The sequence below is a fragment of the Ambystoma mexicanum genome, unplaced genomic scaffold (genome assembly GCF_040938575.1).
Source record: "Ambystoma mexicanum isolate Mex_15411 unplaced genomic scaffold, UKY_AmexF1_1 Mex_scaf20, whole genome shotgun sequence".
Classification (NCBI taxonomy): Eukaryota; Metazoa; Chordata; class Amphibia; order Caudata; family Ambystomatidae; genus Ambystoma; species Ambystoma mexicanum.
Genome location: NW_027182434.1, coordinates 2,489,569 through 2,509,904, shown reverse-complemented (window position 1 = coordinate 2,509,904; position 20,336 = coordinate 2,489,569). Strand labels below are relative to the sequence as shown.

Here is a 20,336-nt window from a genome sequence, read left to right as displayed (position 1 = left end):
GGGTTAGATGCAGGGAAAGAGTGAGAGTTATAATTAGGGATAAAGCTAACAGGTGATCATTACTCGTCATGTAACATGATACAAAGGGTCAGAAGAGGAACTGATTCAGGGTTACAATTTGGACTTCGCAGACAACAGGAGCACTAAATGGTGCTGAGGGGGACTCAATAAAGTGGACCGGCCGCCTAATGTAAGCAATTGTGCACAAATATTGTACGATGACTAGCGTTGCCGGTGCTTTTTTCTTAAAGAGTCAGTTCTTGGCACCCATTCCCTACTTGACTCAGCCTAATCTTCAAGAATATTTGTCAAGAACTAAAAAAAATCCAGAAAAGGTTTAACCTCCCCGTCGGGGAATTGAACCCCGGTCTCCCGCGTGACAGGCGGGGATACTGACCACTATACTAACGAGGAGACGTGAGGGCATGAAATGAACAGCTGCTGATGTCTGCACAGCATCCAGCGACCACCTAGCTGGCCTAGGGGGTCTCATTTTCCCCCGTCAAACGGCTTGCCCGATCTAAGGCTAATTTCTTTCTTTTTATCGGCACCAGGCTTAAAACTCAGTTTAAGGCGATAGTTCCGGGCTATGTTTGACTCCAGAGTTGAATCTGTCATCCCGCATTTCCTCAGCAAATCAAGCTACCCATCTCAAGTCTCATGAGCTGAGGACGGCAAAGTCCCTGTGGGCTTAGGACAGTCAAAGAAACCCCTGGGCTGCATGCTAAGCCCCTTTTCGGCTTCACTTTCCGAATCCTGCCCTAGCTTGCGATTAGTTTTTTTCTCACTTCTTGCCCCCATCTCCCACCTTGCCTCATGGTCTCCCCTCCTCTGCGCACCTGACAGTTTGCCTGCCCTTCCACTGCCTGTCTCCAGACTTTCCAAGGAGAAAAGGCAAAGCACTAAAGCGGGCCGGGCAACGGGTCAAGTTCCGCTTTCGGCGACTAGCAGGGAGGTAGCGTGGCCGAGCGGTCTAAGGCGCTGGATTAAGGCTCCAGTCTCTTCGGAGGCGTGGGTTCAAATCCCACCGCTGCCACTTTTCCTGGCCTTGCATTTTAAAGAAGAACGTAACGTTGACCTCTTCCTTCATTAGTGCCACCTCTGTCGCAATGAGCAAGCGGATGGTATGCCACACCCTGCAGGAAAAAGGTTTCGCTTCTGACGTCTTGCTTTTCTGGACATCCAGTCTCAAGTTTCCCATCTGGAACGGCGCTCCCTGCTGCTTTGTGAAGGCTTGCTGCAAGAGCCTTCGAAACCCAGGAGCTCTTGCGTTGAGCTGTGACGCGTCCTGGGAAGACCTCCCGTTGCAGCGGAATGAGCCCCACTTCCAGGGCGTGCTGGTAGCAAATTTCCCACAGCCCACAGGGAGCAAACGATCCCAGGTGTGATGTATCACCAGGAGAGGCTGAGATGAGAGTAAGGGTTCACGCGTGTGCCCGGACCGAGGTTAATGATGGGATTAGAGCTAGGGTTAGATGCAGGGAAAGAGTGAGAGTTATAATTAGGGATAAAGCTAACAGGTGATCATTACTCGTCATGTAACATGATACAAAGGGTCAGAAGAGGAACTGATTCAGGGTTACAATTTGGACTTCGCAGACAACAGGAGCACTAAATGGTGCTGAGGGGGACTCAATAAAGTGGACCGGCCGCCTAATGTAAGCAATTGTGCACAAATATTGTACGATGACTAGCGTTGCCGGTGCTTTTTTCTTAAAGAGTCAGTTCTTGGCACCCATTCCCTACTTGACTCAGCCTAATCTTCAAGAATATTTGTCAAGAACTAAAAAAAATCCAGAAAAGGTTTAACCTCCCCGTCGGGGAATTGAACCCCGGTCTCCCGCGTGACAGGCGGGGATACTGACCACTATACTAACGAGGAGACGTGAGGGCATGAAATGAACAGCTGCTGATGTCTGCACAGCATCCAGCGACCACCTAGCTGGCCTAGGGGGTCTCATTTTCCCCCGTCAAACGGCTTGCCCGATCTAAGGCTAATTTCTTTCTTTTTATCGGCACCAGGCTTAAAACTCAGTTTAAGGCGATAGTTCCGGGCTATGTTTGACTCCAGAGTTGAATCTGTCATCCCGCATTTCCTCAGCAAATCAAGCTACCCATCTCAAGTCTCATGAGCTGAGGACGGCAAAGTCCCTGTGGGCTTAGGACAGTCAAAGAAACCCCTGGGCTGCATGCTAAGCCCCTTTTCGGCTTCACTTTCCGAATCCTGCCCTAGCTTGCGATTAGTTTTTTTCTCACTTCTTGCCCCCATCTCCCACCTTGCCTCATGGTCTCCCCTCCTCTGCGCACCTGACAGTTTGCCTGCCCTTCCACTGCCTGTCTCCAGACTTTCCAAGGAGAAAAGGCAAAGCACTAAAGCGGGCCGGGCAACGGGTCAAGTTCCGCTTTCGGCGACTAGCAGGGAGGTAGCGTGGCCGAGCGGTCTAAGGCGCTGGATTAAGGCTCCAGTCTCTTCGGAGGCGTGGGTTCAAATCCCACCGCTGCCACTTTTCCTGGCCTTGCATTTTAAAGAAGAACGTAACGTTGACCTCTTCCTTCATTAGTGCCACCTCTGTCGCAATGAGCAAGCGGATGGTATGCCACACCCTGCAGGAAAAAGGTTTCGCTTCTGACGTCTTGCTTTTCTGGACATCCAGTCTCAAGTTTCCCATCTGGAACGGCGCTCCCTGCTGCTTTGTGAAGGCTTGCTGCAAGAGCCTTCGAAACCCAGGAGCTCTTGCGTTGAGCTGTGACGCGTCCTGGGAAGACCTCCCGTTGCAGCGGAATGAGCCCCACTTCCAGGGCGTGCTGGTAGCAAATTTCCCACAGCCCACAGGGAGCAAACGATCCCAGGTGTGATGTATCACCAGGAGAGGCTGAGATGAGAGTAAGGGTTCACGCGTGTGCCCGGACCGAGGTTAATGATGGGATTAGAGCTAGGGTTAGATGCAGGGAAAGAGTGAGAGTTATAATTAGGGATAAAGCTAACAGGTGATCATTACTCGTCATGTAACATGATACAAAGGGTCAGAAGAGGAACTGATTCAGGGTTACAATTTGGACTTCGCAGACAACAGGAGCACTAAATGGTGCTGAGGGGGACTCAATAAAGTGGACCGGCCGCCTAATGTAAGCAATTGTGCACAAATATTGTACGATGACTAGCGTTGCCGGTGCTTTTTTCTTAAAGAGTCAGTTCTTGGCACCCATTCCCTACTTGACTCAGCCTAATCTTCAAGAATATTTGTCAAGAACTAAAAAAAATCCAGAAAAGGTTTAACCTCCCCGTCGCGGTCTCCCGCGTGACAGGCGGGGATACTGACCACTATACTAACGAGGAGACGTGAGGGCATGAAATGAACAGCTGCTGATGTCTGCACAGCATCCAGCGACCACCTAGCTGGCCTAGGGGGTCTCATTTTCCCCCGTCAAACGGCTTGCCCGATCTAAGGCTAATTTCTTTCTTTTTATCGGCACCAGGCTTAAAACTCAGTTTAAGGCGATAGTTCCGGGCTATGTTTGACTCCAGAGTTGAATCTGTCATCCCGCATTTCCTCAGCAAATCAAGCTACCCATCTCAAGTCTCATGAGCTGAGGACGGCAAAGTCCCTGTGGGCTTAGGACAGTCAAAGAAACCCCTGGGCTGCATGCTAAGCCCCTTTTCGGCTTCACTTTCCGAATCCTGCCCTAGCTTGCGATTAGTTTTTTTCTCACTTCTTGCCCCCATCTCCCACCTTGCCTCATGGTCTCCCCTCCTCTGCGCACCTGACAGTTTGCCTGCCCTTCCACTGCCTGTCTCCAGACTTTCCAAGGAGAAAAGGCAAAGCACTAAAGCGGGCCGGGCAACGGGTCAAGTTCCGCTTTCGGCGACTAGCAGGGAGGTAGCGTGGCCGAGCGGTCTAAGGCGCTGGATTAAGGCTCCAGTCTCTTCGGAGGCGTGGGTTCAAATCCCACCGCTGCCACTTTTCCTGGCCTTGCATTTTAAAGAAGAACGTAACGTTGACCTCTTCCTTCATTAGTGCCACCTCTGTCGCAATGAGCAAGCGGATGGTATGCCACACCCTGCAGGAAAAAGGTTTCGCTTCTGACGTCTTGCTTTTCTGGACATCCAGTCTCAAGTTTCCCATCTGGAACGGCGCTCCCTGCTGCTTTGTGAAGGCTTGCTGCAAGAGCCTTCGAAACCCAGGAGCTCTTGCGTTGAGCTGTGACGCGTCCTGGGAAGACCTCCCGTTGCAGCGGAATGAGCCCCACTTCCAGGGCGTGCTGGTAGCAAATTTCCCACAGCCCACAGGGAGCAAACGATCCCAGGTGTGATGTATCACCAGGAGAGGCTGAGATGAGAGTAAGGGTTCACGCGTGTGCCCGGACCGAGGTTAATGATGGGATTAGAGCTAGGGTTAGATGCAGGGAAAGAGTGAGAGTTATAATTAGGGATAAAGCTAACAGGTGATCATTACTCGTCATGTAACATGATACAAAGGGTCAGAAGAGGAACTGATTCAGGGTTACAATTTGGACTTCGCAGACAACAGGAGCACTAAATGGTGCTGAGGGGGACTCAATAAAGTGGACCGGCCGCCTAATGTAAGCAATTGTGCACAAATATTGTACGATGACTAGCGTTGCCGGTGCTTTTTTCTTAAAGAGTCAGTTCTTGGCACCCATTCCCTACTTGACTCAGCCTAATCTTCAAGAATATTTGTCAAGAACTAAAAAAAATCCAGAAAAGGTTTAACCTCCCCGTCGGGGAATTGAACCCCGGTCTCCCGCGTGACAGGCGGGGATACTGACCACTATACTAACGAGGAGACGTGAGGGCATGAAATGAACAGCTGCTGATGTCTGCACAGCATCCAGCGACCACCTAGCTGGCCTAGGGGGTCTCATTTTCCCCCGTCAAACGGCTTGCCCGATCTAAGGCTAATTTCTTTCTTTTTATCGGCACCAGGCTTAAAACTCAGTTTAAGGCGATAGTTCCGGGCTATGTTTGACTCCAGAGTTGAATCTGTCATCCCGCATTTCCTCAGCAAATCAAGCTACCCATCTCAAGTCTCATGAGCTGAGGACGGCAAAGTCCCTGTGGGCTTAGGACAGTCAAAGAAACCCCTGGGCTGCATGCTAAGCCCCTTTTCGGCTTCACTTTCCGAATCCTGCCCTAGCTTGCGATTAGTTTTTTTCTCACTTCTTGCCCCCATCTCCCACCTTGCCTCATGGTCTCCCCTCCTCTGCGCACCTGACAGTTTGCCTGCCCTTCCACTGCCTGTCTCCAGACTTTCCAAGGAGAAAAGGCAAAGCACTAAAGCGGGCCGGGCAACGGGTCAAGTTCCGCTTTCGGCGACTAGCAGGGAGGTAGCGTGGCCGAGCGGTCTAAGGCGCTGGATTAAGGCTCCAGTCTCTTCGGAGGCGTGGGTTCAAATCCCACCGCTGCCACTTTTCCTGGCCTTGCATTTTAAAGAAGAACGTAACGTTGACCTCTTCCTTCATTAGTGCCACCTCTGTCGCAATGAGCAAGCGGATGGTATGCCACACCCTGCAGGAAAAAGGTTTCGCTTCTGACGTCTTGCTTTTCTGGACATCCAGTCTCAAGTTTCCCATCTGGAACGGCGCTCCCTGCTGCTTTGTGAAGGCTTGCTGCAAGAGCCTTCGAAACCCAGGAGCTCTTGCGTTGAGCTGTGACGCGTCCTGGGAAGACCTCCCGTTGCAGCGGAATGAGCCCCACTTCCAGGGCGTGCTGGTAGCAAATTTCCCACAGCCCACAGGGAGCAAACGATCCCAGGTGTGATGTATCACCAGGAGAGGCTGAGATGAGAGTAAGGGTTCACGCGTGTGCCCGGACCGAGGTTAATGATGGGATTAGAGCTAGGGTTAGATGCAGGGAAAGAGTGAGAGTTATAATTAGGGATAAAGCTAACAGGTGATCATTACTCGTCATGTAACATGATACAAAGGGTCAGAAGAGGAACTGATTCAGGGTTACAATTTGGACTTCGCAGACAACAGGAGCACTAAATGGTGCTGAGGGGGACTCAATAAAGTGGACCGGCCGCCTAATGTAAGCAATTGTGCACAAATATTGTACGATGACTAGCGTTGCCGGTGCTTTTTTCTTAAAGAGTCAGTTCTTGGCACCCATTCCCTACTTGACTCAGCCTAATCTTCAAGAATATTTGTCAAGAACTAAAAAAAATCCAGAAAAGGTTTAACCTCCCCGTCGGGGAATTGAACCCCGGTCTCCCGCGTGACAGGCGGGGATACTGACCACTATACTAACGAGGAGACGTGAGGGCATGAAATGAACAGCTGCTGATGTCTGCACAGCATCCAGCGACCACCTAGCTGGCCTAGGGGGTCTCATTTTCCCCCGTCAAACGGCTTGCCCGATCTAAGGCTAATTTCTTTCTTTTTATCGGCACCAGGCTTAAAACTCAGTTTAAGGCGATAGTTCCGGGCTATGTTTGACTCCAGAGTTGAATCTGTCATCCCGCATTTCCTCAGCAAATCAAGCTACCCATCTCAAGTCTCATGAGCTGAGGACGGCAAAGTCGACAGTCAAAGAAACCCCTGGGCTGCATGCTAAGCCCCTTTTCGGCTTCACTTTCCGAATCCTGCCCTAGCTTGCGATTAGTTTTTTTCTCACTTCTTGCCCCCATCTCCCACCTTGCCTCATGGTCTCCCCTCCTCTGCGCACCTGACAGTTTGCCTGCCCTTCCACTGCCTGTCTCCAGACTTTCCAAGGAGAAAAGGCAAAGCACTAAAGCGGGCCGGGCAACGGGTCAAGTTCCGCTTTCGGCGACTAGCAGGGAGGTAGCGTGGCCGAGCGGTCTAAGGCGCTGGATTAAGGCTCCAGTCTCTTCGGAGGCGTGGGTTCAAATCCCACCGCTGCCACTTTTCCTGGCCTTGCATTTTAAAGAAGAACGTAACGTTGACCTCTTCCTTCATTAGTGCCACCTCTGTCGCAATGAGCAAGCGGATGGTATGCCACACCCTGCAGGAAAAAGGTTTCGCTTCTGACGTCTTGCTTTTCTGGACATCCAGTCTCAAGTTTCCCATCTGGAACGGCGCTCCCTGCTGCTTTGTGAAGGCTTGCTGCAAGAGCCTTCGAAACCCAGGAGCTCTTGCGTTGAGCTGTGACGCGTCCTGGGAAGACCTCCCGTTGCAGCGGAATGAGCCCCACTTCCAGGGCGTGCTGGTAGCAAATTTCCCACAGCCCACAGGGAGCAAACGATCCCAGGTGTGATGTATCACCAGGAGAGGCTGAGATGAGAGTAAGGGTTCACGCGTGTGCCCGGACCGAGGTTAATGATGGGATTAGAGCTAGGGTTAGATGCAGGGAAAGAGTGAGAGTTATAATTAGGGATAAAGCTAACAGGTGATCATTACTCGTCATGTAACATGATACAAAGGGTCAGAAGAGGAACTGATTCAGGGTTACAATTTGGACTTCGCAGACAACAGGAGCACTAAATGGTGCTGAGGGGGACTCAATAAAGTGGACCGGCCGCCTAATGTAAGCAATTGTGCACAAATATTGTACGATGACTAGCGTTGCCGGTGCTTTTTTCTTAAAGAGTCAGTTCTTGGCACCCATTCCCTACTTGACTCAGCCTAATCTTCAAGAATATTTGTCAAGAACTAAAAAAAATCCAGAAAAGGTTTAACCTCCCCGTCGGGGAATTGAACCCCGGTCTCCCGCGTGACAGGCGGGGATACTGACCACTATACTAACGAGGAGACGTGAGGGCATGAAATGAACAGCTGCTGATGTCTGCACAGCATCCAGCGACCACCTAGCTGGCCTAGGGGGTCTCATTTTCCCCCGTCAAACGGCTTGCCCGATCTAAGGCTAATTTCTTTCTTTTTATCGGCACCAGGCTTAAAACTCAGTTTAAGGCGATAGTTCCGGGCTATGTTTGACTCCAGAGTTGAATCTGTCATCCCGCATTTCCTCAGCAAATCAAGCTACCCATCTCAAGTCTCATGAGCTGAGGACGGCAAAGTCCCTGTGGGCTTAGGACAGTCAAAGAAACCCCTGGGCTGCATGCTAAGCCCCTTTTCGGCTTCACTTTCCGAATCCTGCCCTAGCTTGCGATTAGTTTTTTTCTCACTTCTTGCCCCCATCTCCCACCTTGCCTCATGGTCTCCCCTCCTCTGCGCACCTGACAGTTTGCCTGCCCTTCCACTGCCTGTCTCCAGACTTTCCAAGGAGAAAAGGCAAAGCACTAAAGCGGGCCGGGCAACGGGTCAAGTTCCGCTTTCGGCGACTAGCAGGGAGGTAGCGTGGCCGAGCGGTCTAAGGCGCTGGATTAAGGCTCCAGTCTCTTCGGAGGCGTGGGTTCAAATCCCACCGCTGCCACTTTTCCTGGCCTTGCATTTTAAAGAAGAACGTAACGTTGACCTCTTCCTTCATTAGTGCCACCTCTGTCGCAATGAGCAAGCGGATGGTATGCCACACCCTGCAGGAAAAAGGTTTCGCTTCTGACGTCTTGCTTTTCTGGACATCCAGTCTCAAGTTTCCCATCTGGAACGGCGCTCCCTGCTGCTTTGTGAAGGCTTGCTGCAAGAGCCTTCGAAACCCAGGAGCTCTTGCGTTGAGCTGTGACGCGTCCTGGGAAGACCTCCCGTTGCAGCGGAATGAGCCCCACTTCCAGGGCGTGCTGGTAGCAAATTTCCCACAGCCCACAGGGAGCAAACGATCCCAGGTGTGATGTATCACCAGGAGAGGCTGAGATGAGAGTAAGGGTTCACGCGTGTGCCCGGACCGAGGTTAATGATGGGATTAGAGCTAGGGTTAGATGCAGGGAAAGAGTGAGAGTTATAATTAGGGATAAAGCTAACAGGTGATCATTACTCGTCATGTAACATGATACAAAGGGTCAGAAGAGGAACTGATTCAGGGTTACAATTTGGACTTCGCAGACAACAGGAGCACTAAATGGTGCTGAGGGGGACTCAATAAAGTGGACCGGCCGCCTAATGTAAGCAATTGTGCACAAATATTGTACGATGACTAGCGTTGCCGGTGCTTTTTTCTTAAAGAGTCAGTTCTTGGCACCCATTCCCTACTTGACTCAGCCTAATCTTCAAGAATATTTGTCAAGAACTAAAAAAAATCCAGAAAAGGTTTAACCTCCCCGTCGGGGAATTGAACCCCGGTCTCCCGCGTGACAGGCGGGGATACTGACCACTATACTAACGAGGAGACGTGAGGGCATGAAATGAACAGCTGCTGATGTCTGCACAGCATCCAGCGACCACCTAGCTGGCCTAGGGGGTCTCATTTTCCCCCGTCAAACGGCTTGCCCGATCTAAGGCTAATTTCTTTCTTTTTATCGGCACCAGGCTTAAAACTCAGTTTAAGGCGATAGTTCCGGGCTATGTTTGACTCCAGAGTTGAATCTGTCATCCCGCATTTCCTCAGCAAATCAAGCTACCCATCTCAAGTCTCATGAGCTGAGGACGGCAAAGTCCCTGTGGGCTTAGGACAGTCAAAGAAACCCCTGGGCTGCATGCTAAGCCCCTTTTCGGCTTCACTTTCCGAATCCTGCCCTAGCTTGCGATTAGTTTTTTTCTCACTTCTTGCCCCCATCTCCCACCTTGCCTCATGGTCTCCCCTCCTCTGCGCACCTGACAGTTTGCCTGCCCTTCCACTGCCTGTCTCCAGACTTTCCAAGGAGAAAAGGCAAAGCACTAAAGCGGGCCGGGCAACGGGTCAAGTTCCGCTTTCGGCGACTAGCAGGGAGGTAGCGTGGCCGAGCGGTCTAAGGCGCTGGATTAAGGCTCCAGTCTCTTCGGAGGCGTGGGTTCAAATCCCACCGCTGCCACTTTTCCTGGCCTTGCATTTTAAAGAAGAACGTAACGTTGACCTCTTCCTTCATTAGTGCCACCTCTGTCGCAATGAGCAAGCGGATGGTATGCCACACCCTGCAGGAAAAAGGTTTCGCTTCTGACGTCTTGCTTTTCTGGACATCCAGTCTCAAGTTTCCCATCTGGAACGGCGCTCCCTGCTGCTTTGTGAAGGCTTGCTGCAAGAGCCTTCGAAACCCAGGAGCTCTTGCGTTGAGCTGTGACGCGTCCTGGGAAGACCTCCCGTTGCAGCGGAATGAGCCCCACTTCCAGGGCGTGCTGGTAGCAAATTTCCCACAGCCCACAGGGAGCAAACGATCCCAGGTGTGATGTATCACCAGGAGAGGCTGAGATGAGAGTAAGGGTTCACGCGTGTGCCCGGACCGAGGTTAATGATGGGATTAGAGCTAGGGTTAGATGCAGGGAAAGAGTGAGAGTTATAATTAGGGATAAAGCTAACAGGTGATCATTACTCGTCATGTAACATGATACAAAGGGTCAGAAGAGGAACTGATTCAGGGTTACAATTTGGACTTCGCAGACAACAGGAGCACTAAATGGTGCTGAGGGGGACTCAATAAAGTGGACCGGCCGCCTAATGTAAGCAATTGTGCACAAATATTGTACGATGACTAGCGTTGCCGGTGCTTTTTTCTTAAAGAGTCAGTTCTTGGCACCCATTCCCTACTTGACTCAGCCTAATCTTCAAGAATATTTGTCAAGAACTAAAAAAAATCCAGAAAAGGTTTAACCTCCCCGTCGGGGAATTGAACCCCGGTCTCCCGCGTGACAGGCGGGGATACTGACCACTATACTAACGAGGAGACGTGAGGGCATGAAATGAACAGCTGCTGATGTCTGCACAGCATCCAGCGACCACCTAGCTGGCCTAGGGGGTCTCATTTTCCCCGGTCAAACGGCTTGCCCGATCTAAGGCTAATTTCTTTCTTTTTATCGGCACCAGGCTTAAAACTCAGTTTAAGGCGATAGTTCCGGGCTATGTTTGACTCCAGAGTTGAATCTGTCATCCCGCATTTCCTCAGCAAATCAAGCTACCCATCTCAAGTCTCATGAGCTGAGGACGGCAAAGTCCCTGTGGGCTTAGGACAGTCAAAGAAACCCCTGGGCTGCATGCTAAGCCCCTTTTCGGCTTCACTTTCCGAATCCTGCCCTAGCTTGCGATTAGTTTTTTTCTCACTTCTTGCCCCCATCTCCCACCTTGCCTCATGGTCTCCCCTCCTCTGCGCACCTGACAGTTTGCCTGCCCTTCCACTGCCTGTCTCCAGACTTTCCAAGGAGAAAAGGCAAAGCACTAAAGCGGGCCGGGCAACGGGTCAAGTTCCGCTTTCGGCGACTAGCAGGGAGGTAGCGTGGCCGAGCGGTCTAAGGCGCTGGATTAAGGCTCCAGTCTCTTCGGAGGCGTGGGTTCAAATCCCACCGCTGCCACTTTTCCTGGCCTTGCATTTTAAAGAAGAACGTAACGTTGACCTCTTCCTTCATTAGTGCCACCTCTGTCGCAATGAGCAAGCGGATGGTATGCCACACCCTGCAGGAAAAAGGTTTCGCTTCTGACGTCTTGCTTTTCTGGACATCCAGTCTCAAGTTTCCCATCTGGAACGGCGCTCCCTGCTGCTTTGTGAAGGCTTGCTGCAAGAGCCTTCGAAACCCAGGAGCTCTTGCGTTGAGCTGTGACGCGTCCTGGGAAGACCTCCCGTTGCAGCGGAATGAGCCCCACTTCCAGGGCGTGCTGGTAGCAAATTTCCCACAGCCCACAGGGAGCAAACGATCCCAGGTGTGATGTATCACCAGGAGAGGCTGAGATGAGAGTAAGGGTTCACGCGTGTGCCCGGACCGAGGTTAATGATGGGATTAGAGCTAGGGTTAGATGCAGGGAAAGAGTGAGAGTTATAATTAGGGATAAAGCTAACAGGTGATCATTACTCGTCATGTAACATGATACAAAGGGTCAGAAGAGGAACTGATTCAGGGTTACAATTTGGACTTCGCAGACAACAGGAGCACTAAATGGTGCTGAGGGGGACTCAATAAAGTGGACCGGCCGCCTAATGTAAGCAATTGTGCACAAATATTGTACGATGACTAGCGTTGCCGGTGCTTTTTTCTTAAAGAGTCAGTTCTTGGCACCCATTCCCTACTTGACTCAGCCTAATCTTCAAGAATATTTGTCAAGAACTAAAAAAAATCCAGAAAAGGTTTAACCTCCCCGTCGGGGAATTGAACCCCGGTCTCCCGCGTGACAGGCGGGGATACTGACCACTATACTAACGAGGAGACGTGAGGGCATGAAATGAACAGCTGCTGATGTCTGCACAGCATCCAGCGACCACCTAGCTGGCCTAGGGGGTCTCATTTTCCCCCGTCAAACGGCTTGCCCGATCTAAGGCTAATTTCTTTCTTTTTATCGGCACCAGGCTTAAAACTCAGTTTAAGGCGATAGTTCCGGGCTATGTTTGACTCCAGAGTTGAATCTGTCATCCCGCATTTCCTCAGCAAATCAAGCTACCCATCTCAAGTCTCATGAGCTGAGGACGGCAAAGTCCCTGTGGGCTTAGGACAGTCAAAGAAACCCCTGGGCTGCATGCTAAGCCCCTTTTCGGCTTCACTTTCCGAATCCTGCCCTAGCTTGCGATTAGTTTTTTTCTCACTTCTTGCCCCCATCTCCCACCTTGCCTCATGGTCTCCCCTCCTCTGCGCACCTGACAGTTTGCCTGCCCTTCCACTGCCTGTCTCCAGACTTTCCAAGGAGAAAAGGCAAAGCACTAAAGCGGGCCGGGCAACGGGTCAAGTTCCGCTTTCGGCGACTAGCAGGGAGGTAGCGTGGCCGAGCGGTCTAAGGCGCTGGATTAAGGCTCCAGTCTCTTCGGAGGCGTGGGTTCAAATCCCACCGCTGCCACTTTTCCTGGCCTTGCATTTTAAAGAAGAACGTAACGTTGACCTCTTCCTTCATTAGTGCCACCTCTGTCGCAATGAGCAAGCGGATGGTATGCCACACCCTGCAGGAAAAAGGTTTCGCTTCTGACGTCTTGCTTTTCTGGACATCCAGTCTCAAGTTTCCCATCTGGAACGGCGCTCCCTGCTGCTTTGTGAAGGCTTGCTGCAAGAGCCTTCGAAACCCAGGAGCTCTTGCGTTGAGCTGTGACGCGTCCTGGGAAGACCTCCCGTTGCAGCGGAATGAGCCCCACTTCCAGGGCGTGCTGGTAGCAAATTTCCCACAGCCCACAGGGAGCAAACGATCCCAGGTGTGATGTATCACCAGGAGAGGCTGAGATGAGAGTAAGGGTTCACGCGTGTGCCCGGACCGAGGTTAATGATGGGATTAGAGCTAGGGTTAGATGCAGGGAAAGAGTGAGAGTTATAATTAGGGATAAAGCTAACAGGTGATCATTACTCGTCATGTAACATGATACAAAGGGTCAGAAGAGGAACTGATTCAGGGTTACAATTTGGACTTCGCAGACAACAGGAGCACTAAATGGTGCTGAGGGGGACTCAATAAAGTGGACCGGCCGCCTAATGTAAGCAATTGTGCACAAATATTGTACGATGACTAGCGTTGCCGGTGCTTTTTTCTTAAAGAGTCAGTTCTTGGCACCCATTCCCTACTTGACTCAGCCTAATCTTCAAGAATATTTGTCAAGAACTAAAAAAAATCCAGAAAAGGTTTAACCTCCCCGTCGGGGAATTGAACCCCGGTCTCCCGCGTGACAGGCGGGGATACTGACCACTATACTAACGAGGAGACGTGAGGGCATGAAATGAACAGCTGCTGATGTCTGCACAGCATCCAGCGACCACCTAGCTGGCCTAGGGGGTCTCATTTTCCCCCGTCAAACGGCTTGCCCGATCTAAGGCTAATTTCTTTCTTTTTATCGGCACCAGGCTTAAAACTCAGTTTAAGGCGATAGTTCCGGGCTATGTTTGACTCCAGAGTTGAATCTGTCATCCCGCATTTCCTCAGCAAATCAAGCTACCCATCTCAAGTCTCATGAGCTGAGGACGGCAAAGTCCCTGTGGGCTTAGGACAGTCAAAGAAACCCCTGGGCTGCATGCTAAGCCCCTTTTCGGCTTCACTTTCCGAATCCTGCCCTAGCTTGCGATTAGTTTTTTTCTCACTTCTTGCCCCCATCTCCCACCTTGCCTCATGGTCTCCCCTCCTCTGCGCACCTGACAGTTTGCCTGCCCTTCCACTGCCTGTCTCCAGACTTTCCAAGGAGAAAAGGCAAAGCACTAAAGCGGGCCGGGCAACGGGTCAAGTTCCGCTTTCGGCGACTAGCAGGGAGGTAGCGTGGCCGAGCGGTCTAAGGCGCTGGATTAAGGCTCCAGTCTCTTCGGAGGCGTGGGTTCAAATCCCACCGCTGCCACTTTTCCTGGCCTTGCATTTTAAAGAAGAACGTAACGTTGACCTCTTCCTTCATTAGTGCCACCTCTGTCGCAATGAGCAAGCGGATGGTATGCCACACCCTGCAGGAAAAAGGTTTCGCTTCTGACGTCTTGCTTTTCTGGACATCCAGTCTCAAGTTTCCCATCTGGAACGGCGCTCCCTGCTGCTTTGTGAAGGCTTGCTGCAAGAGCCTTCGAAACCCAGGAGCTCTTGCGTTGAGCTGTGACGCGTCCTGGGAAGACCTCCCGTTGCAGCGGAATGAGCCCCACTTCCAGGGCGTGCTGGTAGCAAATTTCCCACAGCCCACAGGGAGCAAACGATCCCAGGTGTGATGTATCACCAGGAGAGGCTGAGATGAGAGTAAGGGTTCACGCGTGTGCCCGGACCGAGGTTAATGATGGGATTAGAGCTAGGGTTAGATGCAGGGAAAGAGTGAGAGTTATAATTAGGGATAAAGCTAACAGGTGATCATTACTCGTCATGTAACATGATACAAAGGGTCAGAAGAGGAACTGATTCAGGGTTACAATTTGGACTTCGCAGACAACAGGAGCACTAAATGGTGCTGAGGGGGACTCAATAAAGTGGACCGGCCGCCTAATGTAAGCAATTGTGCACAAATATTGTACGATGACTAGCGTTGCCGGTGCTTTTTTCTTAAAGAGTCAGTTCTTGGCACCCATTCCCTACTTGACTCAGCCTAATCTTCAAGAATATTTGTCAAGAACTAAAAAAAATCCAGAAAAGGTTTAACCTCCCCGTCGCGGTCTCCCGCGTGACAGGCGGGGATACTGACCACTATACTAACGAGGAGACGTGAGGGCATGAAATGAACAGCTGCTGATGTCTGCACAGCATCCAGCGACCACCTAGCTGGCCTAGGGGGTCTCATTTTCCCCCGTCAAACGGCTTGCCCGATCTAAGGCTAATTTCTTTCTTTTTATCGGCACCAGGCTTAAAACTCAGTTTAAGGCGATAGTTCCGGGCTATGTTTGACTCCAGAGTTGAATCTGTCATCCCGCATTTCCTCAGCAAATCAAGCTACCCATCTCAAGTCTCATGAGCTGAGGACGGCAAAGTCCCTGTGGGCTTAGGACAGTCAAAGAAACCCCTGGGCTGCATGCTAAGCCCCTTTTCGGCTTCACTTTCCGAATCCTGCTCTAGCTTGCGATTAGTTTTTTTCTCACTTCTTGCCCCCATCTCCCACCTTGCCTCATGGTCTCCCCTCCTCTGCGCACCTGACAGTTTGCCTGCCCTTCCACTGCCTGTCTCCAGACTTTCCAAGGAGAAAAGGCAAAGCACTAAAGCGGGCCGGGCAACGGGTCAAGTTCCGCTTTCGGCGACTAGCAGGGAGGTAGCGTGGCCGAGCGGTCTAAGGCGCTGGATTAAGGCTCCAGTCTCTTCGGAGGCGTGGGTTCAAATCCCACCGCTGCCACTTTTCCTGGCCTTGCATTTTAAAGAAGAACGTAACGTTGACCTCTTCCTTCATTAGTGCCACCTCTGTCGCAATGAGCAAGCGGATGGTATGCCACACCCTGCAGGAAAAAGGTTTCGCTTCTGACGTCTTGCTTTTCTGGACATCCAGTCTCAAGTTTCCCATCTGGAACGGCGCTCCCTGCTGCTTTGTGAAGGCTTGCTGCAAGAGCCTTCGAAACCCAGGAGCTCTTGCGTTGAGCTGTGACGCGTCCTGGGAAGACCTCCCGTTGCAGCGGAATGAGCCCCACTTCCAGGGCGTGCTGGTAGCAAATTTCCCACAGCCCACAGGGAGCAAACGATCCCAGGTGTGATGTATCACCAGGAGAGGCTGAGATGAGAGTAAGGGTTCACGCGTGTGCCCGGACCGAGGTTAATGATGGGATTAGAGCTAGGGTTAGATGCAGGGAAAGAGTGAGAGTTATAATTAGGGATAAAGCTAACAGGTGATCATTACTCGTCATGTAACATGATACAAAGGGTCAGAAGAGGAACTGATTCAGGGTTACAATTTGGACTTCGCAGACAACAGGAGCACTAAATGGTGCTGAGGGGGACTCAATAAAGTGGACCGGCCGCCTAATGTAAGCAATTGTGCACAAATATTGTACGATGACTAGCGTTGCCGGTGCTTTTTTCTTAAAGAGTCAGTTCTTGGCACCCATTCCCTACTTGACTCAGCCTAATCTTCAAGAATATTTGTCAAGAACTAAAAAAAATCCAGAAAAGGTTTAACCTCCCCGTCGGGGAATTGAACCCCGGTCTCCCGCGTGACAGGCGGGGATACTGACCACTATACTAACGAGGAGACGTGAGGGCATGAAATGAACAGCTGCTGATGTCTGCACAGCATCCAGCGACCACCTAGCTGGCCTAGGGGGTCTCATTTTCCCCCGTCAAACGGCTTGCCCGATCTAAGGCTAATTTCTTTCTTTTTATCGGCACCAGGCTTAAAACTCAGTTTAAGGCGATAGTTCCGGGCTATGTTTGACTCCAGAGTTGAATCTGTCATCCCGCATTTCCTCAGCAAATCAAGCTACCCATCTCAAGTCTCATGAGCTGAGGACGGCAAAGTCCCTGTGGGCTTAGGACAGTCAAAGAAACCCCTGGGCTGCATGCTAAGCCCCTTTTCGGCTTCACTTTCCGAATCCTGCCCTAGCTTGCGATTAGTTTTTTTCTCACTTCTTGCCCCCATCTCCCACCTTGCCTCATGGTCTCCCCTCCTCTGCGCACCTGACAGTTTGCCTGCCCTTCCACTGCCTGTCTCCAGACTTTCCAAGGAGAAAAGGCAAAGCACTAAAGCGGGCCGGGCAACGGGTCAAGTTCCGCTTTCGGCGACTAGCAGGGAGGTAGCGTGGCCGAGCAGTCTAAGGCGCTGGATTAAGGCTCCAGTCTCTTCGGAGGCGTGGGTTCAAATCCCACCGCTGCCACTTTTCCTGGCCTTGCATTTTAAAGAAGAACGTAACGTTGACCTCTTCCTTCATTAGTGCCACCTCTGTCGCAATGAGCAAGCGGATGGTATGCCACACCCTGCAGGAAAAAGGTTTCGCTTCTGACGTCTTGCTTTTCTGGACATCCAGTCTCAAGTTTCCCATCTGGAACGGCGCTCCCTGCTGCTTTGTGAAGGCTTGCTGCAAGAGCCTTCGAAACCCAGGAGCTCTTGCGTTGAGCTGTGACGCGTCCTGGGAAGACCTCCCGTTGCAGCGGAATGAGCCCCACTTCCAGGGCGTGCTGGTAGCAAATTTCCCACAGCCCACAGGGAGCAAACGATCCCAGGTGTGATGTATCACCAGGAGAGGCTGAGATGAGAGTAAGGGTTCACGCGTGTGCCCGGACCGAGGTTAATGATGGGATTAGAGCTAGGGTTAGATGCAGGGAAAGAGTGAGAGTTATAATTAGGGATAAAGCTAACAGGTGATCATTACTCGTCATGTAACATGATACAAAGGGTCAGAAGAGGAACTGATTCAGGGTTACAATTTGGACTTCGCAGACAACAGGAGCACTAAATGGTGCTGAGGGGGACTCAATAAAGTGGACCGGCCGCCTAATGTAAGCAATTGTGCACAAATATTGTACGATGACTAGCGTTGCCGGTGCTTTTTTCTTAAAGAGTCAGTTCTTGGCACCCATTCCCTACTTGACTCAGCCTAATCTTCAAGAATATTTGTCAAGAACTAAAAAAAATCCAGAAAAGGTTTAACCTCCCCGTCGGGGAATTGAACCCCGGTCTCCCGCGTGACAGGCGGGGATACTGACCACTATACTAACGAGGAGACGTGAGGGCATGAAATGAACAGCTGCTGATGTCTGCACAGCATCCAGCGACCACCTAGCTGGCCTAGGGGGTCTCATTTTCCCCCGTCAAACGGCTTGCCCGATCTAAGGCTAATTTCTTTCTTTTTATCGGCACCAGGCTTAAAACTCAGTTTAAGGCGATAGTTCCGGGCTATGTTTGACTCCAGAGTTGAATCTGTCATCCCGCATTTCCTCAGCAAATCAAGCTACCCATCTCAAGTCTCATGAGCTGAGGACGGCAAAGTCCCTGTGGGCTTAGGACAGTCAAAGAAACCCCTGGGCTGCATGCTAAGCCCCTTTTCGGCTTCACTTTCCGAATCCTGCCCTAGCTTGCGATTAGTTTTTTTCTCACTTCTTGCCCCCATCTCCCACCTTGCCTCATGGTCTCCCCTCCTCTGCGCACCTGACAGTTTGCCTGCCCTTCCACTGCCTGTCTCCAGACTTTCCAAGGAGAAAAGGCAAAGCACTAAAGCGGGCCGGGCAACGGGTCAAGTTCCGCTTTCGGCGACTAGCAGGGAGGTAGCGTGGCCGAGCGGTCTAAGGCGCTGGATTAAGGCTCCAGTCTCTTCGGAGGCGTGGGTTCAAATCCCACCGCTGCCACTTTTCCTGGCCTTGCATTTTAAAGAAGAACGTAACGTTGACCTCTTCCTTCATTAGTGCCACCTCTGTCGCAATGAGCAAGCGGATGGTATGCCACACCCTGCAGGAAAAAGGTTTCGCTTCTGACGTCTTGCTTTTCTGGACATCCAGTCTCAAGTTTCCCATCTGGAACGGCGCTCCCTGCTGCTTTGTGAAGGCTTGCTGCAAGAGCCTTCGAAACCCAGGAGCTCTTGCGTTGAGCTGTGACGCGTCCTGGGAAGACCTCCCGTTGCAGCGGAATGAGCCCCACTTCCAGGGCGTGCTGGTAGCAAATTTCCCACAGCCCACAGGGAGCAAACGATCCCAGGTGTGATGTATCACCAGGAGAGGCTGAGATGAGAGTAAGGGTTCACGCGTGTGCCCGGACCGAGGTTAATGATGGGATTAGAGCTAGGGTTAGATGCAGGGAAAGAGTGAGAGTTATAATTAGGGATAAAGCTAACAGGTGATCATTACTCGTCATGTAACATGATACAAAGGGTCAGAAGAGGAACTGATTCAGGGTTACAATTTGGACTTCGCAGACAACAGGAGCACTAAATGGTGCTGAGGGGGACTCAATAAAGTGGACCGGCCGCCTAATGTAAGCAATTGTGCACAAATATTGTACGATGACTAGCGTTGCCGGTGCTTTTTTCTTAAAGAGTCAGTTCTTGGCACCCATTCCCTACTTGACTCAGCCTAATCTTCAAGAATATTTGTCAAGAACTAAAAAAAATCCAGAAAAGGTTTAACCTCCCCGTCGGGGAATTGAACCCCGGTCTCCCGCGTGACAGGCGGGGATACTGACCACTATACTAACGAGGAGACGTGAGGGCATGAAATGAACAGCTGCTGATGTCTGCACAGCATCCAGCGACCACCTAGCTGGCCTAGGGGGTCTCATTTTCCCCCGTCAAACGGCTTGCCCGATCTAAGGCTAATTTCTTTCTTTTTATCGGCACCAGGCTTAAAACTCAGTTTAAGGCGATAGTTCCGGGCTATGTTTGACTCCAGAGTTGAATCTGTCATCCCGCATTTCCTCAGCAAATCAAGCTACCCATCTCAAGTCTCATGAGCTGAGGACGGCAAAGTCCCTGTGGGCTTAGGACAGTCAAAGAAACCCCTGGGCTGCATGCTAAGCCCCTTTTCGGCTTCACTTTCCGAATCCTGCCCTAGCTTGCGATTAGTTTTTTTCTCACTTCTTGCCCCCATCTCCCACCTTGCCTCATGGTCTCCCCTCCTCTGCGCACCTGACAGTTTGCCTGCCCTTCCACTGCCTGTCTCCAGACTTTCCAAGGAGAAAAGGCAAAGCACTAAAGCGGGCCGGGCAACGGGTCAAGTTCCGCTTTCGGCGACTAGCAGGGAGGTAGCGTGGCCGAGCGGTCTAAGGCGCTGGATTAAGGCTCCAGTCTCTTCGGAGGCGTGGGTTCAAATCCCACCGCTGCCACTTTTCCTGGCCTTGCATTTTAAAGAAGAACGTAACGTTGACCTCTTCCTTCATTAGTGCCACCTCTGTCGCAATGAGCAAGCGGATGGTATGCCACACCCTGCAGGAAAAAGGTTTCGCTTCTGACGTCTTGCTTTTCTGGACATCCAGTCTCAAGTTTCCCATCTGGAACGGCGCTCCCTGCTGCTTTGTGAAGGCTTGCTGCAAGAGCCTTCGAAACCCAGGAGCTCTTGCGTTGAGCTGTGACGCGTCCTG

General features: G+C 51.4%; 25 non-coding genes across 25 annotated transcripts; 13 read left to right on the top strand and 12 right to left on the bottom strand.

Moving 5' to 3' along the window:
* Nucleotides 1-342: 342 nt before the first annotated feature.
* TRNAD-GUC (transfer RNA aspartic acid (anticodon GUC)) lies at nucleotides 343-414 on the bottom strand. Its single transcript has one exon. It is a non-coding gene; the product is annotated as a tRNA-Asp (tRNA).
* A 540-nt stretch (nucleotides 415-954) lies between these two features.
* TRNAL-AAG (transfer RNA leucine (anticodon AAG)) lies at nucleotides 955-1,036 on the top strand. The gene has a single exon. It is a non-coding gene; the product is annotated as a tRNA-Leu (tRNA).
* A 774-nt stretch (nucleotides 1,037-1,810) lies between these two features.
* Nucleotides 1,811-1,882, bottom strand: TRNAD-GUC (transfer RNA aspartic acid (anticodon GUC)). Its single transcript has one exon. It is a non-coding gene; the product is annotated as a tRNA-Asp (tRNA).
* Nucleotides 1,883-2,422: 540 nt separating this feature from the next.
* Nucleotides 2,423-2,504, top strand: TRNAL-AAG (transfer RNA leucine (anticodon AAG)). The gene has a single exon. It is a non-coding gene; the product is annotated as a tRNA-Leu (tRNA).
* Nucleotides 2,505-3,877: 1,373 nt separating this feature from the next.
* TRNAL-AAG (transfer RNA leucine (anticodon AAG)) lies at nucleotides 3,878-3,959 on the top strand. Its single transcript has one exon. It is a non-coding gene; the product is annotated as a tRNA-Leu (tRNA).
* Nucleotides 3,960-4,733: 774 nt separating this feature from the next.
* TRNAD-GUC (transfer RNA aspartic acid (anticodon GUC)) lies at nucleotides 4,734-4,805 on the bottom strand. Its single transcript has one exon. It is a non-coding gene; the product is annotated as a tRNA-Asp (tRNA).
* A 540-nt stretch (nucleotides 4,806-5,345) lies between these two features.
* TRNAL-AAG (transfer RNA leucine (anticodon AAG)) lies at nucleotides 5,346-5,427 on the top strand. The gene has a single exon. It is a non-coding gene; the product is annotated as a tRNA-Leu (tRNA).
* A 774-nt stretch (nucleotides 5,428-6,201) lies between these two features.
* TRNAD-GUC (transfer RNA aspartic acid (anticodon GUC)) lies at nucleotides 6,202-6,273 on the bottom strand. The gene has a single exon. It is a non-coding gene; the product is annotated as a tRNA-Asp (tRNA).
* Nucleotides 6,274-6,800: 527 nt separating this feature from the next.
* Nucleotides 6,801-6,882, top strand: TRNAL-AAG (transfer RNA leucine (anticodon AAG)). Its single transcript has one exon. It is a non-coding gene; the product is annotated as a tRNA-Leu (tRNA).
* Nucleotides 6,883-7,656: 774 nt separating this feature from the next.
* Nucleotides 7,657-7,728, bottom strand: TRNAD-GUC (transfer RNA aspartic acid (anticodon GUC)). The gene has a single exon. It is a non-coding gene; the product is annotated as a tRNA-Asp (tRNA).
* A 540-nt stretch (nucleotides 7,729-8,268) lies between these two features.
* On the top strand, nucleotides 8,269-8,350 carry TRNAL-AAG (transfer RNA leucine (anticodon AAG)). Its single transcript has one exon. It is a non-coding gene; the product is annotated as a tRNA-Leu (tRNA).
* A 774-nt stretch (nucleotides 8,351-9,124) lies between these two features.
* TRNAD-GUC (transfer RNA aspartic acid (anticodon GUC)) lies at nucleotides 9,125-9,196 on the bottom strand. Its single transcript has one exon. It is a non-coding gene; the product is annotated as a tRNA-Asp (tRNA).
* A 540-nt stretch (nucleotides 9,197-9,736) lies between these two features.
* On the top strand, nucleotides 9,737-9,818 carry TRNAL-AAG (transfer RNA leucine (anticodon AAG)). Its single transcript has one exon. It is a non-coding gene; the product is annotated as a tRNA-Leu (tRNA).
* A 774-nt stretch (nucleotides 9,819-10,592) lies between these two features.
* Nucleotides 10,593-10,664, bottom strand: TRNAD-GUC (transfer RNA aspartic acid (anticodon GUC)). Its single transcript has one exon. It is a non-coding gene; the product is annotated as a tRNA-Asp (tRNA).
* Nucleotides 10,665-11,204: 540 nt separating this feature from the next.
* Nucleotides 11,205-11,286, top strand: TRNAL-AAG (transfer RNA leucine (anticodon AAG)). The gene has a single exon. It is a non-coding gene; the product is annotated as a tRNA-Leu (tRNA).
* A 774-nt stretch (nucleotides 11,287-12,060) lies between these two features.
* TRNAD-GUC (transfer RNA aspartic acid (anticodon GUC)) lies at nucleotides 12,061-12,132 on the bottom strand. Its single transcript has one exon. It is a non-coding gene; the product is annotated as a tRNA-Asp (tRNA).
* A 540-nt stretch (nucleotides 12,133-12,672) lies between these two features.
* On the top strand, nucleotides 12,673-12,754 carry TRNAL-AAG (transfer RNA leucine (anticodon AAG)). The gene has a single exon. It is a non-coding gene; the product is annotated as a tRNA-Leu (tRNA).
* Nucleotides 12,755-13,528: 774 nt separating this feature from the next.
* On the bottom strand, nucleotides 13,529-13,600 carry TRNAD-GUC (transfer RNA aspartic acid (anticodon GUC)). The gene has a single exon. It is a non-coding gene; the product is annotated as a tRNA-Asp (tRNA).
* Nucleotides 13,601-14,140: 540 nt separating this feature from the next.
* TRNAL-AAG (transfer RNA leucine (anticodon AAG)) lies at nucleotides 14,141-14,222 on the top strand. Its single transcript has one exon. It is a non-coding gene; the product is annotated as a tRNA-Leu (tRNA).
* Nucleotides 14,223-15,595: 1,373 nt separating this feature from the next.
* On the top strand, nucleotides 15,596-15,677 carry TRNAL-AAG (transfer RNA leucine (anticodon AAG)). Its single transcript has one exon. It is a non-coding gene; the product is annotated as a tRNA-Leu (tRNA).
* Nucleotides 15,678-16,451: 774 nt separating this feature from the next.
* TRNAD-GUC (transfer RNA aspartic acid (anticodon GUC)) lies at nucleotides 16,452-16,523 on the bottom strand. The gene has a single exon. It is a non-coding gene; the product is annotated as a tRNA-Asp (tRNA).
* A 1,396-nt stretch (nucleotides 16,524-17,919) lies between these two features.
* On the bottom strand, nucleotides 17,920-17,991 carry TRNAD-GUC (transfer RNA aspartic acid (anticodon GUC)). Its single transcript has one exon. It is a non-coding gene; the product is annotated as a tRNA-Asp (tRNA).
* Nucleotides 17,992-18,531: 540 nt separating this feature from the next.
* Nucleotides 18,532-18,613, top strand: TRNAL-AAG (transfer RNA leucine (anticodon AAG)). The gene has a single exon. It is a non-coding gene; the product is annotated as a tRNA-Leu (tRNA).
* Nucleotides 18,614-19,387: 774 nt separating this feature from the next.
* On the bottom strand, nucleotides 19,388-19,459 carry TRNAD-GUC (transfer RNA aspartic acid (anticodon GUC)). The gene has a single exon. It is a non-coding gene; the product is annotated as a tRNA-Asp (tRNA).
* A 540-nt stretch (nucleotides 19,460-19,999) lies between these two features.
* On the top strand, nucleotides 20,000-20,081 carry TRNAL-AAG (transfer RNA leucine (anticodon AAG)). The gene has a single exon. It is a non-coding gene; the product is annotated as a tRNA-Leu (tRNA).
* The last annotated feature ends 255 nt before the right edge of the window (nucleotides 20,082-20,336 follow it).